Source organism: Neovison vison, chromosome 2 (genome assembly GCF_020171115.1).
Source record: "Neovison vison isolate M4711 chromosome 2, ASM_NN_V1, whole genome shotgun sequence".
Taxonomy (NCBI): Eukaryota; Metazoa; Chordata; class Mammalia; order Carnivora; family Mustelidae; genus Neogale; species Neogale vison.
The window spans coordinates 27,258,624-27,272,196 of record NC_058092.1 but is presented as its reverse complement, the minus strand read 5'-3'; the positions used below and the strand labels follow the sequence as shown (position 1 = coordinate 27,272,196).

General features: G+C 40.4%; 1 protein-coding gene across 1 annotated transcript in view; it reads left to right on the top strand.

The window, feature by feature from the left end:
* The window catches only part of PSMB2 (proteasome 20S subunit beta 2), a 32,569-nt gene that overhangs the window by 14,650 nt on the left and 4,346 nt on the right, over window positions 1–13,573 (top strand). The gene's annotated exons all lie outside the window — the stretch shown is intronic.

Genomic DNA, 13,573 nt, shown 5'->3' with positions numbered 1-13,573 from the left:
CGCACTCCCGTCTCACCCATGCCCAGGCTTGCCTTCCAGCTTACCTGCTCCAGATGGGCGGCACAGTGGGAGGACACTGGCAAAGGCAGATGTGTTTATTTTCCGGAGACAAAATGTTTTGCTGCCACAGATGGCAGCGCCTTCGAGCAAATGGCAGCCTTTGACACCACTGCCACACAGCCTGGGCATCTCGACAGACAGAGCTGGCTTACTTTTGGTGATGAGGAAATTGGAAAAAAAAAAAAAATCAAGATGTTCATCGTGAAACTCATGGAATTTCAGTGCAAGCAGCAGCTCTTTTAGACCTGGAGAACAGTTCTTTCCCACCAGACCGCAGTCAACTAGTCAGCTAACTAGATGGGCCAAGAGTTGTATATTCGTTTATTATCTGGTTTCCTAGCCCGAGTAGGACATACAGTAAAAACTGAAAACATATGATTACATTTAGATGGATATTTAGTGGTACTGCAAAACACATGTGCACCTCAGGTCGCATCTCACAGGAGTCTCTTAGGATTAGGGGTGGCTCATGTCTGCCCCATTGGAGATAGTGCTGTTCTATTTTTAGTGGTCATTTTGATTATCCAAGGGCCCAGCCACAGATAATGCCTTCAAGTTCAGATGCCTTAATTAATATGATAACACGATAACACTTGGTGCTTACAGTGTTTTCCTCCCAAGAAGAATAAGAATTCTGACAGTGGCCCTTTAACACAGTTTCCTTACTTAGTCATTAGGGCTTGACTAAGTCCATTAAGAAGACAAAGACTTGAATGTTGAAATCATTATACTTACTCATCTAAGGAAAAAATGGCTTAAGAAGCTCCTTCTTTGAAAGTTACTGGCTTTATCAGGAATCTTTTTTTTTTTTTTTTAAATATGTGCTGTTTTTCCCAGCCTTAGTGCTGATAGAGCTAGGAGTTTGCAGGTGTAAAGTCCTCCTCCCTCCCCTTCCCCATCTCTCTCCAGGGGGTTGTATGTGAGAAGGTGTTGCTTTCTCACTCAGAGAGCATATATGTGCTACCCTGTTGGATGCCTGCTGTGAGCAGAAAGAACCCCTGTTCTGGTTGAATGGAATGAGCTTATTGGGTAGCTGGGATTGTGCAACCCCATAATGCCAACTTTTCACTTCAAGAATCTTTCCTACCCACAATGGGGTTGAAGGTAATTGGTCTAAATTCATACTGTTTTGAAACTTGTGTCCTGAAAATTATGCTGTTTCCTACTAATAAAGCTTGGAGCAGCAGAGTACTGTGTCTGCTTAGTAAAAACATGCTTTTATTTTGAAAATGTGTACCATCAGAAGTACAGGTTTACCCTGCCTTTTAGGATTGCTTTAACCCTGGCCTGTGTGGGCACTTTCAGACATACACACAGATAAAAATATGCAAATATGGGACGCCTGGGTGGCGCAGTTGGTTGGACGACTGCCTCCGGCTCAGGGCGTGATCCTGGAGTCCCAGGATCGAGTCCCACATCAGGCTCCCAGCTCCATGGGGAATCTGCTTCGCTCTCTGACCTTCTCCTCACTCATTCTCTCTCTCACTGTCTCTCTCTCTCAAATAAATAAAATAAAATCTTTAAAAAAAAAAAAATATGCAAATATTTTGCCTCTTCCCATGCCCCCCAGCCACCTGCAGTTGCTAATGCCTTTATTTTTATTTCTTTAATTTTAATTCCAGTATAGTTAGCATACAGTATTAAATTCATTTCAGGTATACAATATGTGATTCAACTTGATGTCTCTCTTTTTTTTTTTTTGGCCTAACCCAGGATCATGCAGGCCTATGAATTCAGTGGCTGGTCCCAAAAATTCCATGGGGTTTTCCTGTACTCTAGTTATCTAAAGCAAAGGACAATGGGAAGTTTTTTTTTTTTTTTTTTAAAGATTTTATTTATTTATTTGACAGAGAGAGATCACAGTAGACAGAGAGGCAGGCAGAGAGAGAGGAAGGGAAGCAGGCCCCCAGCTGAGCAGAGAGCCCGATGCAGGACTCGATCCCAGGACCCTGAGATCATGACCTGAGCCGAAGGCAGCGGCTTAACCCGCTGAGCCACCCAGGCGCCCAATGGGAAGTTTTTGTTTGTTTGTTCTTTAAGATTTTGTTTATCTGTTTGAGAGAGAGCACATGCAGGAGCAGGGATAGAGGTAGAGGGAAAAGCAGACTCCCTGCTGAGCAGGGAGCCCCACATGGGGCTCAGTCCTAGGACCCTGAGATCATGACCTGGATCTTAAAGGCAGACACTTAACTGACCAAGCTACCCAGGCACCCAGGACAGTGGGAAGCTTTTGAAGAGGGAAGCAGTTCACTGTAGTATTTCTTAACCTAGAAAGTAGTTAACGTGTATACTCATTTTATTCATTAGCCTGTGTGTGTATATTCTATGCAGCTTTATATGTGTATGTTACTTCACAAAAAAAGTTTAAGCAAATAAAAAGGGTAAAAGGGCAAGAAAGCATAACACGTTTTTGGATAAGTTGAAGAAAATGAGGTCAGATTTACCATTGCTTTTGAGTGTAGACCATAGAGCAAATAGGATTAATTAGTTTGGAAAGAAAAAAGGCAGGGAGAGGAAGTAATGACCTCTGAGTCTTTGCAAATTGAAGTAACCTGCCAAACTCTGCATTTCCTTTCTGATGCCTCCTAATGTGTGCAGTTTTTTATAGGTGAGAAGTTCTGCAGGTGCTGATAGCATTCATTCAGTAAATCTACAGCTTGCATTGTCCTTGGGGCTGAGAAACAAGTGTAGAGCTCAGTGAGTTTAGATGGAGAAATTGCACTGCAGAGTGACAAGTGGCACATTGGCCATACAGAGATAGATGGGTGCTCTGGGAACAGAACCTAACCTGAGCCTTAAAGAACCCACTGTCATTAAAGCAAAGGTGAGGCCAAAAGGAAAACCAGAAGCACAGACCAAAGAGGTGTGTGAGAGTGTGTTAAGTCAGGCATAGGGGTTTTCTAATGAGTTTGGAGTGGGGGCAGATAGTTCTCTGAGCCTCCTACTCCTAGTTTTTTAGCTGTTTTAACCAGTTGGGTTAACCAGGACTCTACTGGTTGAAAAAACAAATATAAATACATACCTCTATGTAGTTTTTACTATGTATCCTACATATGTAAAATCCACAATCTAAATAGTTTGTTAAATATGGCTGAGATTTTTAGGGGAATGGAAGAGATTGAAACTAGAGAGGTAGTCCATGTTATGAAGACTTTGATGAAAAAGCTTTATGCTAAAGCAGTGGAGCTCTCTGGAAGCTTGTTGACTAGGAGGGGGATAGCATGATCAGATGAGATTTGGCTAGACCATTGGCTCCTTTTTGGTGAAGTGTTTGGGGAAAGAAAAGAGAAGCAGGGAGAACAGTGAGAAGCTTCCATGTCAGTTGAAGAGGTAAGAGTAAATTGTGTTGAACCTAGGCTGTTAATGGGGAGCACTATGTTCTAAAAGAAGGGCTCCTGAACACTTGTGGTTGCTGTGGCCGTCCAGAAACATACACAATCATATATGGTCCTAAATAGTCTTTCCCAGCAGACTTATTTATTAACTCGGGAAGGTGAATCAGCTCTGATGTTCGATATCCGTTGATATTCATGGGCATGCTTAGTATGTACAACCTAATATTTGCCTTGTAGTGTACAAAGCATGGCTTCTGCACTTAACTTTTTGAGAACTGACTTAAAGGTATATAGAATCTTGAATTTTCCCTGGAAACTGCTAGCTCATGAAAAAAATTCAAGTGGCCTTGTTGCAGACAATGGTGGTGTTGGTTTTACCATTGCACAATCAGCAATTTTATTTTGATGTTATTTGGGAGAAAGCAGTATTTTTGATTAGCAAGTAAAATTAATGTAGAAAACAAATACCGTGTTAACTAGTTGGTATAATAAGGCATCTGTGCCATGCTGCATTTCAACTCATTAAATTTCTAAACTTCTAATTACGATAAGATTACAACTTTAATGGGAGAACTCTTCAAACTTGAAGTTAGTGATGGCTTTAGAGAAGTAAAATTTACAGAAATTTTGGAATTATTGAAGGAGAACTTTAAAACTTAATTTTGCTAAAAATTGAAATAGGCACAATATTCAGGTTTTTTGCTCCTAAAATTCAGATTCAGTTGACATTTATTGGGCATCTACTACTTATTAGGCCTTCTTTCAGAAACTTTAACACAGAACAGCACTCTATTCCTCACAGCTGGCAGACAGGCAATACCATCCCCATATTTAGACGGGGCACTTGCCCCTGGAGGGCCAAATGACTCTCTCAAGTAACAAATGTAAAATGACAAAGCTGCAGTTGATCTTGGGTCATCATTGCTTTTTTTCACAAAAATACATCCCTATCTTCTGACTTACAGCATTTAAAATCATAGTTTATTCAAATAATAATTTGTTTGCTTTTAATTTTTTTTTTAAGATTTTATTTATTTATTTGTCAGAGAGAGAGGGAGAGAGAGCGAGCACAGGCAGACAGAGAGGCAGGCAGAGGCAGGCAGAGGCAGAGGGAGAAGCAGGCTCCCTGCCGAGCAAGGAGCCTGATGTGGAACTTGATCCCAGGACGCTGGGATCATGACCTGAGCCCAAGGCAGCTGCTTAACCAACTGAGCCACCCAGGCGTCCCGCTTTTAATTTTTAAAATGGTGGTAATTGCAGTAATTTAGAGATTGCTGAACTTAGAGAACTCAGCCATTGTAAGAATGTTGCCAGTGTGTTAAAACATTTGACATGAGCTAATCATTATAAAGGAAAGTGAGGACAGTTCTTACATGATGATGATTTCACATCTGCCAGCATCAAACAGGTACACCAAATAGACTTTCAGAGAAGGACCTATGGGGGAGAAAAGAGAAAGAAAAAACTTGGCTAGACACTCTCATTTTCATGGTAATGCTTTTATTTTGTCTTGGGCCTCTAAAAATCAAAGGTTTGCTTGTTTCTCTATTTCTCAAGTTAGTGTGAGAATCTATAAATATGGGCCAGTTTGTTTTTTTAGCACTACAAAGACGAATGTATCCCAAACAGGAGAAAAGGCAAATCAGGCGGTCATTTTAATCTAACTTCCTTGTTGTGAAGCTCAGATTGTTTTAAACTCTTAGTTTTTTTCAGTTAGAGGATTAGGAGGAAACTCATTCCAACTTCCAACTTCATACTTCCTTTTTTTTACCCTGTAAGTGGAAACAGTGGGTAACAGAGCTGATCCTAGCTTGTGATCATAAAGAAAGTCCAGTTTCTTCTCAGCTCCCCAGAACGTCTCTCTTAAACTTAGAAGTCCGTGCATAGTCTTCAAGATCATCCTCTGTTTTTCATCTTTCACCTTCCACTGCTGACCTGCCTCACCCTTGTCACCCTGGCTTTCTCCACTTCTTGCCCAGTCACTCGCACTCCCCAGCCTGCTGTGTGTTCTTTCTCGTCTCTCTGTTTTTGCTGACCAGGCCACTTTATTAGTCATTCGTGCCTGAATGTACTTTGACGTCTCCAACTGGCTGACTTTTAATTGCCATTTAAGACTCAGTTCAGCATTTTCTGGGGAAACTTACTCTATATTACTTTACCCCCCACCAAACACACACACATGTCACCCTCAGTTTCTTGGTGGTCTCATGGCAACCTAGGGATAGCTCTGCCAGTGTCCTTTTGTAATTGTTCACTATCTTTCTTACACATGCGAACTTTTCACTATCTTCCACATGTACAAGAATGAGTATTTGTAGAAATGAAACCTCCTGACTGGCTGGCTCTTCATTCAGGCTCCTAATTTGGGTTGTAAACTCTTTTCTCTTTCCAGCTGCCTCTCGAAAGCTCATGGGATCCAAATTGAGTTTTTTACATTTGCTCTACCATCTTTTCCCTTACTGAGAGCCTTAACTCCTCTTTCTTTCTCATCTTCTATTCTACTAGTTATTAATTCCTGTCAATTCTACGTTCCAAATAGATCTCATATTCCATTTCTCCCCTTCCATCCCTACTGCTTCTGTAGTATCCTATGACGTGGAAAAGGCTTGGCTCAGCAGGGGAATAGGAGTGGTTTTCACTGGCTCCTCTTCGGTTTACATAGTGAAGTTCATTTTCTTTAGGAAGCCAATGACGATATCATCCCAGTTCCTCTGCTTCCTGACAAAATCACCTAATTCACTAGCTATACATGTTCCCATATTTACCAGCACCCACAGTAAATGCTAAGTAACATCTGTTGAATTTAAAATAAAGGGGCGCCTGGCTGGCTTAGTCAGTGGCTTAGTTGGAAGTTGCTGAAGTCTCTTGAGATTTTTTTAAGTGTTTGATATAGCGAACCTGGCAATTCTAATATAGATACAAAGTCCTTTCATTAAAATGGCAAAATTGACATTGAAATTTTAAATTTATTTATTTATTAGAGAGCAAGAGCACAAGCGTGCTGTGGGGAATAGGGGACAGAAGGAGAGAGAAGACATCTCAAGCAGACTCCCCATTGAGCACAGTGTCTGACGTAGGGACTCTGAGATCATGACTGGAGCTGAAATCAAGTCCGACACGCAACCAACTGAGCCACCCAAGTGCCCTGACATTGAAATTTTAAAGTTATGCCATCAAACCCATGCAAAGCAGGTATCTAGTATCTAGTGAATTCTATTGATTATTGGAAACAAACTCCTGATTCAGAGTTCAGAGTATCAGTACAAGGAAATGATAACTAATCCATTTTGTTTATTAATGAATTTATAAAATTGGGCATTGGCAAAATAGTTACGGTATTGGTATCTGCTCATCATCACAGGTATTTATTAAGTACTTATTACATGTTTTATATAGTTTTAGACACTTTGGGGGAGTCATGTGGTCGGACATTAAATCTGCCTTTTTAAAACTTAAAATATTATTGGTCGTGTAAGATGGGATACATGAAATAGAGAACAATAGATACTGGTATGCAAAATAGTATATCCTGAAATATTTGAGTGTGAAACTGACATTTACATACGGGATCATATTTTCACACTGATTTCCATTTTGTGGAGGCAGCATGGTTTCCTAGAAAAGCACACAGACTCGGAATCAGAAACCTAAACTCTGGTCCTGACACTAATTAGCTGTGTGGCTTAGGGCACATCATTGTCCCTTCTTTGATTGAGTCCCCACATTTGTAAAAGGGGTGTTGGACAAACTAGTTGAGCTTTCTTCTAATTCTGTAAACTGCATTTTTGTGAAATACTCTTGGTGCCAAAGGTGAGATTTTAGGAAGCTTTGACAGTCAGCTGGGGTGAAAGAAATAGCACACACTGCCCTTCCAAGCCCCGTCTCTGTTTAGTGCATTCAGAAGTCTGTTTATTAAAACACTGTATTGCTAGATAAACTCCTTTGTCCTATTAGTGGTTCTGCATCTCCTTCCATTACCCCAGGAATGGGAGTATGCTTCATGTTCCAAGGTACAGCACAGGCAAAAGCAGCTGCACCTCCAGAGCACCTCACTCCCAGCGACATCGTCCTATTCAATTAGAGGTGGCAAAGGCTGGCCTGGCTCCAAGGGAAGACTGTCAATTCCTCTTTTTTCCTGTGTCCACGCTCGGCAGGATGCTTCCTCACGCCCACCTCTCCCCCCCTTGCTGTGACTTTGGCTTCCGCCAGATGTCACACCGCTGCTTGTCACCGCCCAGACTTTCGTCGCTGATTTTGTTGTTTCAGTGTATTTATCACAACTGTTCTCTTTAGCTGTAAAATTTATGGAATTTCACACTCTTCTTAATCACACAGTGTTTCTTTTTCATGAGAGAGGGAATATACAAGAAGTTGTGTGTGTAAGAGTTGGAAGGGGCAAAATGCTCTACCTAACTTGAGGAAAGTTTGTATGTGTGTACCATCTCACGCCCAAATACACAAAGTGGAACCAAGCTCAGTTCTACAGGGCTCAGGTATTAGGAAGTCCATTTCAATCCCAGGAAGAAGTGCACTGGAGATGTACTTATTGGCTAATTTCCCTGACTTAAATTTTATCCCTTTTTGCAACCAAAAACAGGGGTGATTTTATTGGTTCTTAGTGGGACATCTCGATATTATTTATCTAGTCAGATCTGTTAATAATACAGTCAGATCCTAAAAGTACCAGTCGTAGTGGTGATTATGGTTATAATAACTAATCTGTATTTTTACTGTCTAACAGGCATTTGCATTGGACACTTTACATTTACTGTTATTATCCCTGTTGTATAGATGAAGAAATCTCAAAATGACTTAAAGCTTTCCACTTTAAAATAACCTTATGTCATATATTAGGGGCAAGGGGAGCAGAAGAGGGAGAGTGAATCTTAAGTAGTAATCTTCCATTCCAAGTAGGCTCCTGAGATCATGACCTGAGCTGAGATCAAGAGTCAGACACTTAACCGTCTGAGCCACCCAGGCTCTTCTCATAGATTTTTAAAAAATATTTTATTTATTTATTTGAGAAAGAGAGCACGAGCAGGGGGAGGGGCGGAGAGAGAAGAACAAGTAGACTTCCCACTGAGCAGGGAGCCCGGCACTGCCTGGGCTCACTGGGCTCGATACCAAGACCCTGGGATCATTACCTGAGCTGAAATCAAAAGTCAGATGCTTAGCTGCATTGCCCACTCCCCAAAGAAGCAAAATTTTGGTGGTACCTTGTTTTAGAAGCTAAAATTCATTTCGTGTTACCAGAATGGTGCATTTAAATTTTTTCTTTGTCTCTCATTAGATATAACTTTAAAACTAAGCATTTTGGTGTTTGCTAGGCTGTTGGGCAGAGAGTATCTCATCTAAATGTTTGGATTCATTTATTGGTCATCTGGATGTTTAGGTTAGTTCAAAATTGTGTTTAATATTCAGTCCCAGCCTATATTGTGAAGGGTGCCTTGACATACAAGATACAGTTCTTGCCTTGGGGACCTCATAACTTTGTTTCATTACCTAGACTTGCTATCTAAATAATTAGAATAATGGTAACAGCCAAAGACTAGATTATATCATGACAGAACAAGGATTACTTTGTAAAGGATTCCATTTCGCTAGAATAATTGGCAGATTCTCACAGGGAATGCTGATCATGAGGTAGAATGGAACTGATGAAAAAGCTGGAGGGGCGCCTGGGTGGCTCAGTCGGTTAAGCTGCTGCCTTCAGCGCAGGTCATGATTCCACGGTCCTAGGATCAAGCTCTATGTCGGGCTTCCTGCTTAGCAGAGAGCCTGCTTCTTCCCCTCCCTCTGCCTGCCACTCTGCCTACTTGTGCTCTCTCTCAATCTCTCAAATAAATAAATATATATGTACCATATATATATTTACGTGTGTGTGTGTGTGTGTGTATCATCTTACCAAAAAAAAAAAAAAAGGTAGCTAGAAAGTGAGGCCTGGCACTCAGGTGCACATATCTATAGTGGAGGAAACAGCATGAAAGTACTTAATAAATAAAGTACTTTTATTTATTCTCCAAGTCTACGTGTAAGGTTTGTTTTTATTTGTATTTTTTCAGGCTTCCAGAAAATCTCTAGGTCTCCAGGTCTGTGATCAATCTCAAGATAGGTTAGGGTAGGTTCACGGTGAAGTGGATATGCTCTAAGTTAAGATACTTGCGAATGTCTTTGGCAGTGAATACAATCACCACGAGGCCCCTGAAAGGAGTCTGGTAAGGGGAGAGGAGGAAACTGTCATTTACTGCATTTCTCCCATGTGTCAGGCAGTGTGCTAGGGACATAATATACCTCCATGTCTCTTTATGAAGACACATATGCTAGGAGTAGGTGGACTTCTCCTGAATTCTTGTTCTGTGTATTTCATGGGCACTGTGAACTGCATAGATGATTGTGTTTCTCTAGTCATAATTTTAGCATTTATCAAGTCTTTACTGTGTCTTAGGCACTGTGCTTACTGTTTATATGCATTATCTCTTTGAATCTTCACTGTAGCTCTTTTGTATAGGTATTAGCCCATGTTTTTAATGAGAAAACTAAAGTTCAGAGAAGTTAAGTGACAAGCTTTCCTAAGGCCACACATTGGTAAGAGAGCCAGATTTTGAACTCAAGTCTAACTGTATAGTGTAACCCAGCAATTTTTTCATAAGATACTTACTTATGCTATTATTTTCCCTTTGTTCAGTTCTAAATGCCTGACCTGTATCCTTAGTTTTTCTTTACTTAGCAACCCATGTCTGAAGGGAGGTAGAAAGAGAAGGACCTAGGAATCTAACAAAAAGCAACAGTGTGTGGACATTCAGAGAGATGCTGGCAGTCTGTTTAGACTTGAGTGAATTCTTGGAAGTAGGACCTATCACTTTCTGACATTTGTTTAGTGGTTTTCCTCATCTTGGGATACTAGGCATTAGCCACATATAAGTTAAAACGTGTAATGCTTTCTGGTATGATTATTACTCAGCAAATATTATATTGAGTGTGTACTATGTGCTTATATATCATTGAACAAACATAATCCTGCCTTCATGGAGCTTTTAATTGGCATAAATATTTGAATATTTGTATTCAATACAAATTATATTGTATTTGTAGCTTACACATAAGTATTTCCCTAAACACACCACTAGCAGTCACACATGTGTATGTGATCAGAATAGCACAAAATTGAAGGGCTTGGAATTTGTCTCTTTCCGGGACAGTGGTAAGGATTCGAGAATATGAGGGGCTGTAACAGTCAAGAAACCCATAACTATGGCTTTGTCACTTTGAACACCATGATTCTCAGAGGAGCAGGAGTGACAGTATAAAAGACTTTATTTGAAATTTTAAAAAACTAGTGTGAGCCAGAGATCTTCGGTGGAGCATTATCAGAAGAATTTCAGAAACTGCCAAGTTGTTACACAGATGTATTGATTTAATTAGTCTAGATAACACCATTTATTTATGCTTAAGCATCTCACACTTGCGAAAGTTGGTAATTCAAAGTCACACAATAATTTGTGAGTTATCTTCTCTACCACGTATTGTGGCTTCTGAATACCGACTTCGACGAGTGCATGTATCAGATGCTTCAGCATAAATAAATGATATTATATAGACCAGTTAAGCAATACAGTTTGCTTTTGAAGTTCCGTTGATACAGTTTCATGTAAAAATCTTTTGGTGGTGGCTTTTAAAATCACGTGTTTTAAACACAGCGTAATCTCTCATAGTGTAGACAAGATCATCCCTGGAGATCATCCGGGTTCTGTTGCTTAGACTTCTTGGGGTAGCAGAGTGGATCCTTAACTTACCATTACAACTTGATAAAATTGTTATAGTTGACCAGATGGTGGGCGTTTTGGCCTGTGAACAAAGAATAGTAGAGTTAACCTCTTAGCGAAAAGATGAACTTTTTTTGTGATAGGTGAGAGAATTTATTATGAAATCTCTTGGGGAGGAAAACCAGCTAGAATCCCCATCTCTGTCTCTCTCCCCCTTCCCCTTGTTCTTCTCTGTTTCCTCTTTGCTATTTCACTTTTAACCATAACAACCTGAAGGTATTCTGTGTCTGCCTGATTTTACAGTACTGTTTTCACACTTGGAAAAAAATTCTATTAGATAAATATTTTTATCTCTAGCCAATTTAAACAGTTTTGTCTTTGTTGTTTAAAGTGGTAAACTACTGAAAGGAGACTGGGGTATGGCTAATATACTAAGAAATTTAGGTAGCATCTTTTCTTCCAGAGTTTGGGATGCTCACCTCTGTTATTTTTTCTCACCATACTTCCTGGAAGATAGAAAGGGGAAGGATTAACTAACCCAGTTTATACAGAAACAGAAGCTCCTAGGGGTTAAGTGTCTTGCCTAAAGTCAGACTTACTAAGAACTTAGTTGTAGAATGTGGCAGAGAGTTCTGGAGCCTGGCAGAGTGTAGCACACTGCCCACCAGGAAATGTGACAGGCAGGTAATTATTTTCTCAGAAGACTTGACTACTGCTGGTCAGTTCCTACTCCTCTCAGACCATTCACCATCTTATCCCTAAGGCAGAACCTTGTTTGCAGTTTAGAGCTACTCTGTAGTATTTGAGAAATGTTACTAGGACAGCTGGCTTGGAGTTCCAATTAAGTATATAATATTTTCAAGTGTTCTTCTAACATGAGTTTCTTCAAGTTTCCAAGAGCCCATGTTAACCATTGTTCCAAGAATGTGAGGTGTCACTTTTAAGACCACTAGCTGTTACTACTTGATGCTCTATAAAAGGGTGTGTAAATATATTCAGTTTCATTTAACGTGCATTTAATTGAATATGTAACTTTAAGGATGGGCACATAATCTTGAGCAAGGCTTGCTCACTACCCACAGAGGCAAATGTAAGATGAAAAACACATTTTGCAGTGAAAAAGGAAGCTATGTAAAATGGGAGTCTCACCACTGATGCCTAGGGGCATAGACAGGCTGAATGTGACATGGTAAATGGCCCAGCTGGTGTAAAAGAAAAAAGCATCCATTTGGAGATGAAGAGCAAGGCAGACTTAGTCAAGGTTCTTTGTAGAAACTTGCATATTTAGGGGCACCTGGGTCGCTCAGTCATTAAGCGTCTATCTTCGGCTTGGGTCTTGATCCCAGGGTCCTGGGATCGAGCCCCATATCAGGCTCCCTGCTTGGCAGGAAGCCTGCTTTCCCTCTCTCTCTTCCCCAGCTTGTGTTCCTGTTCTCTCGCTCTCTCTGTCAAATATATAAATAAAATCTTTAAAAAAAGAAACTTGCATGTTTAGATTTGCTTGTAATGCAAAGAAAAGACACCTGTTAATTACTTTACATTTGTCTCATTGATATAAATTACTTTTCAGTTATCTTAGGTGAGCCTTGTTATATAAGGAAAATATTATTAACATTTCACTTAAATCTACAGTTCTTCTAGTATTTACTATGTTTCCACAGTTCTAGCATATTTTTGGACTTCCATTATTACTGTCTGCACTAAAAGTTTAGTGATTTGAGGGGTGCCTGGCTGGCTCAGTTGGGGAGAACATGCAACTCTTGATCTAGGAGTTGTGAGTTTGAGCCCCACATTGGGCATGGAGCCTACTTAAAATTAAGAATTAAAAAAAAAGTTTGGTGATTTGACTTAAATTTTTGAGACTGCTATCCTTCTGCATCCCATGAGTTGTTTCTTTAATACTGGGGCATATGGTCTGCGGCTTGAGAGTTTGGTCCCGGTGCCCAAACTGAAACTATTATGGAAGAAGTGGTTGGGGCTGCTGCTTGCTTTATTCTGTGGCATGACACTCTCAGAACTGTGTTTGTTGGTTTCAGCGATTAGGAAAGACAGAAGAGCACCGATGCGTTCTCTGCCTTTGAAATGCTTTTGTAACAAGTTCTTGTCCAGAGGCTTTAAGAAGAAAGCAGTTTTTGTTTGTTTTAATACCTTAAAGAGCTCCCAATGCTCTTCTGTTCAGAGAAAAGAAGCCAACCTCCCATTACCTCTTACCACACTCTTGGACCCTTAAATTTTTCTCAGTTTTTACTTTCATCATGATTTCCTTAGCTGGTGCTATTTTCTCATTCATCAAGAATTGGAATGTTTCAGGGCACCTGGGTGGCTCAGTGGGTTAAGCCTCTGCCTTCAGCTCGGGCCATGATCTGAGGGTCCTCGGATCGAGCCCCACTTCGGGCTCTGTGCTTAGTGGGGAGC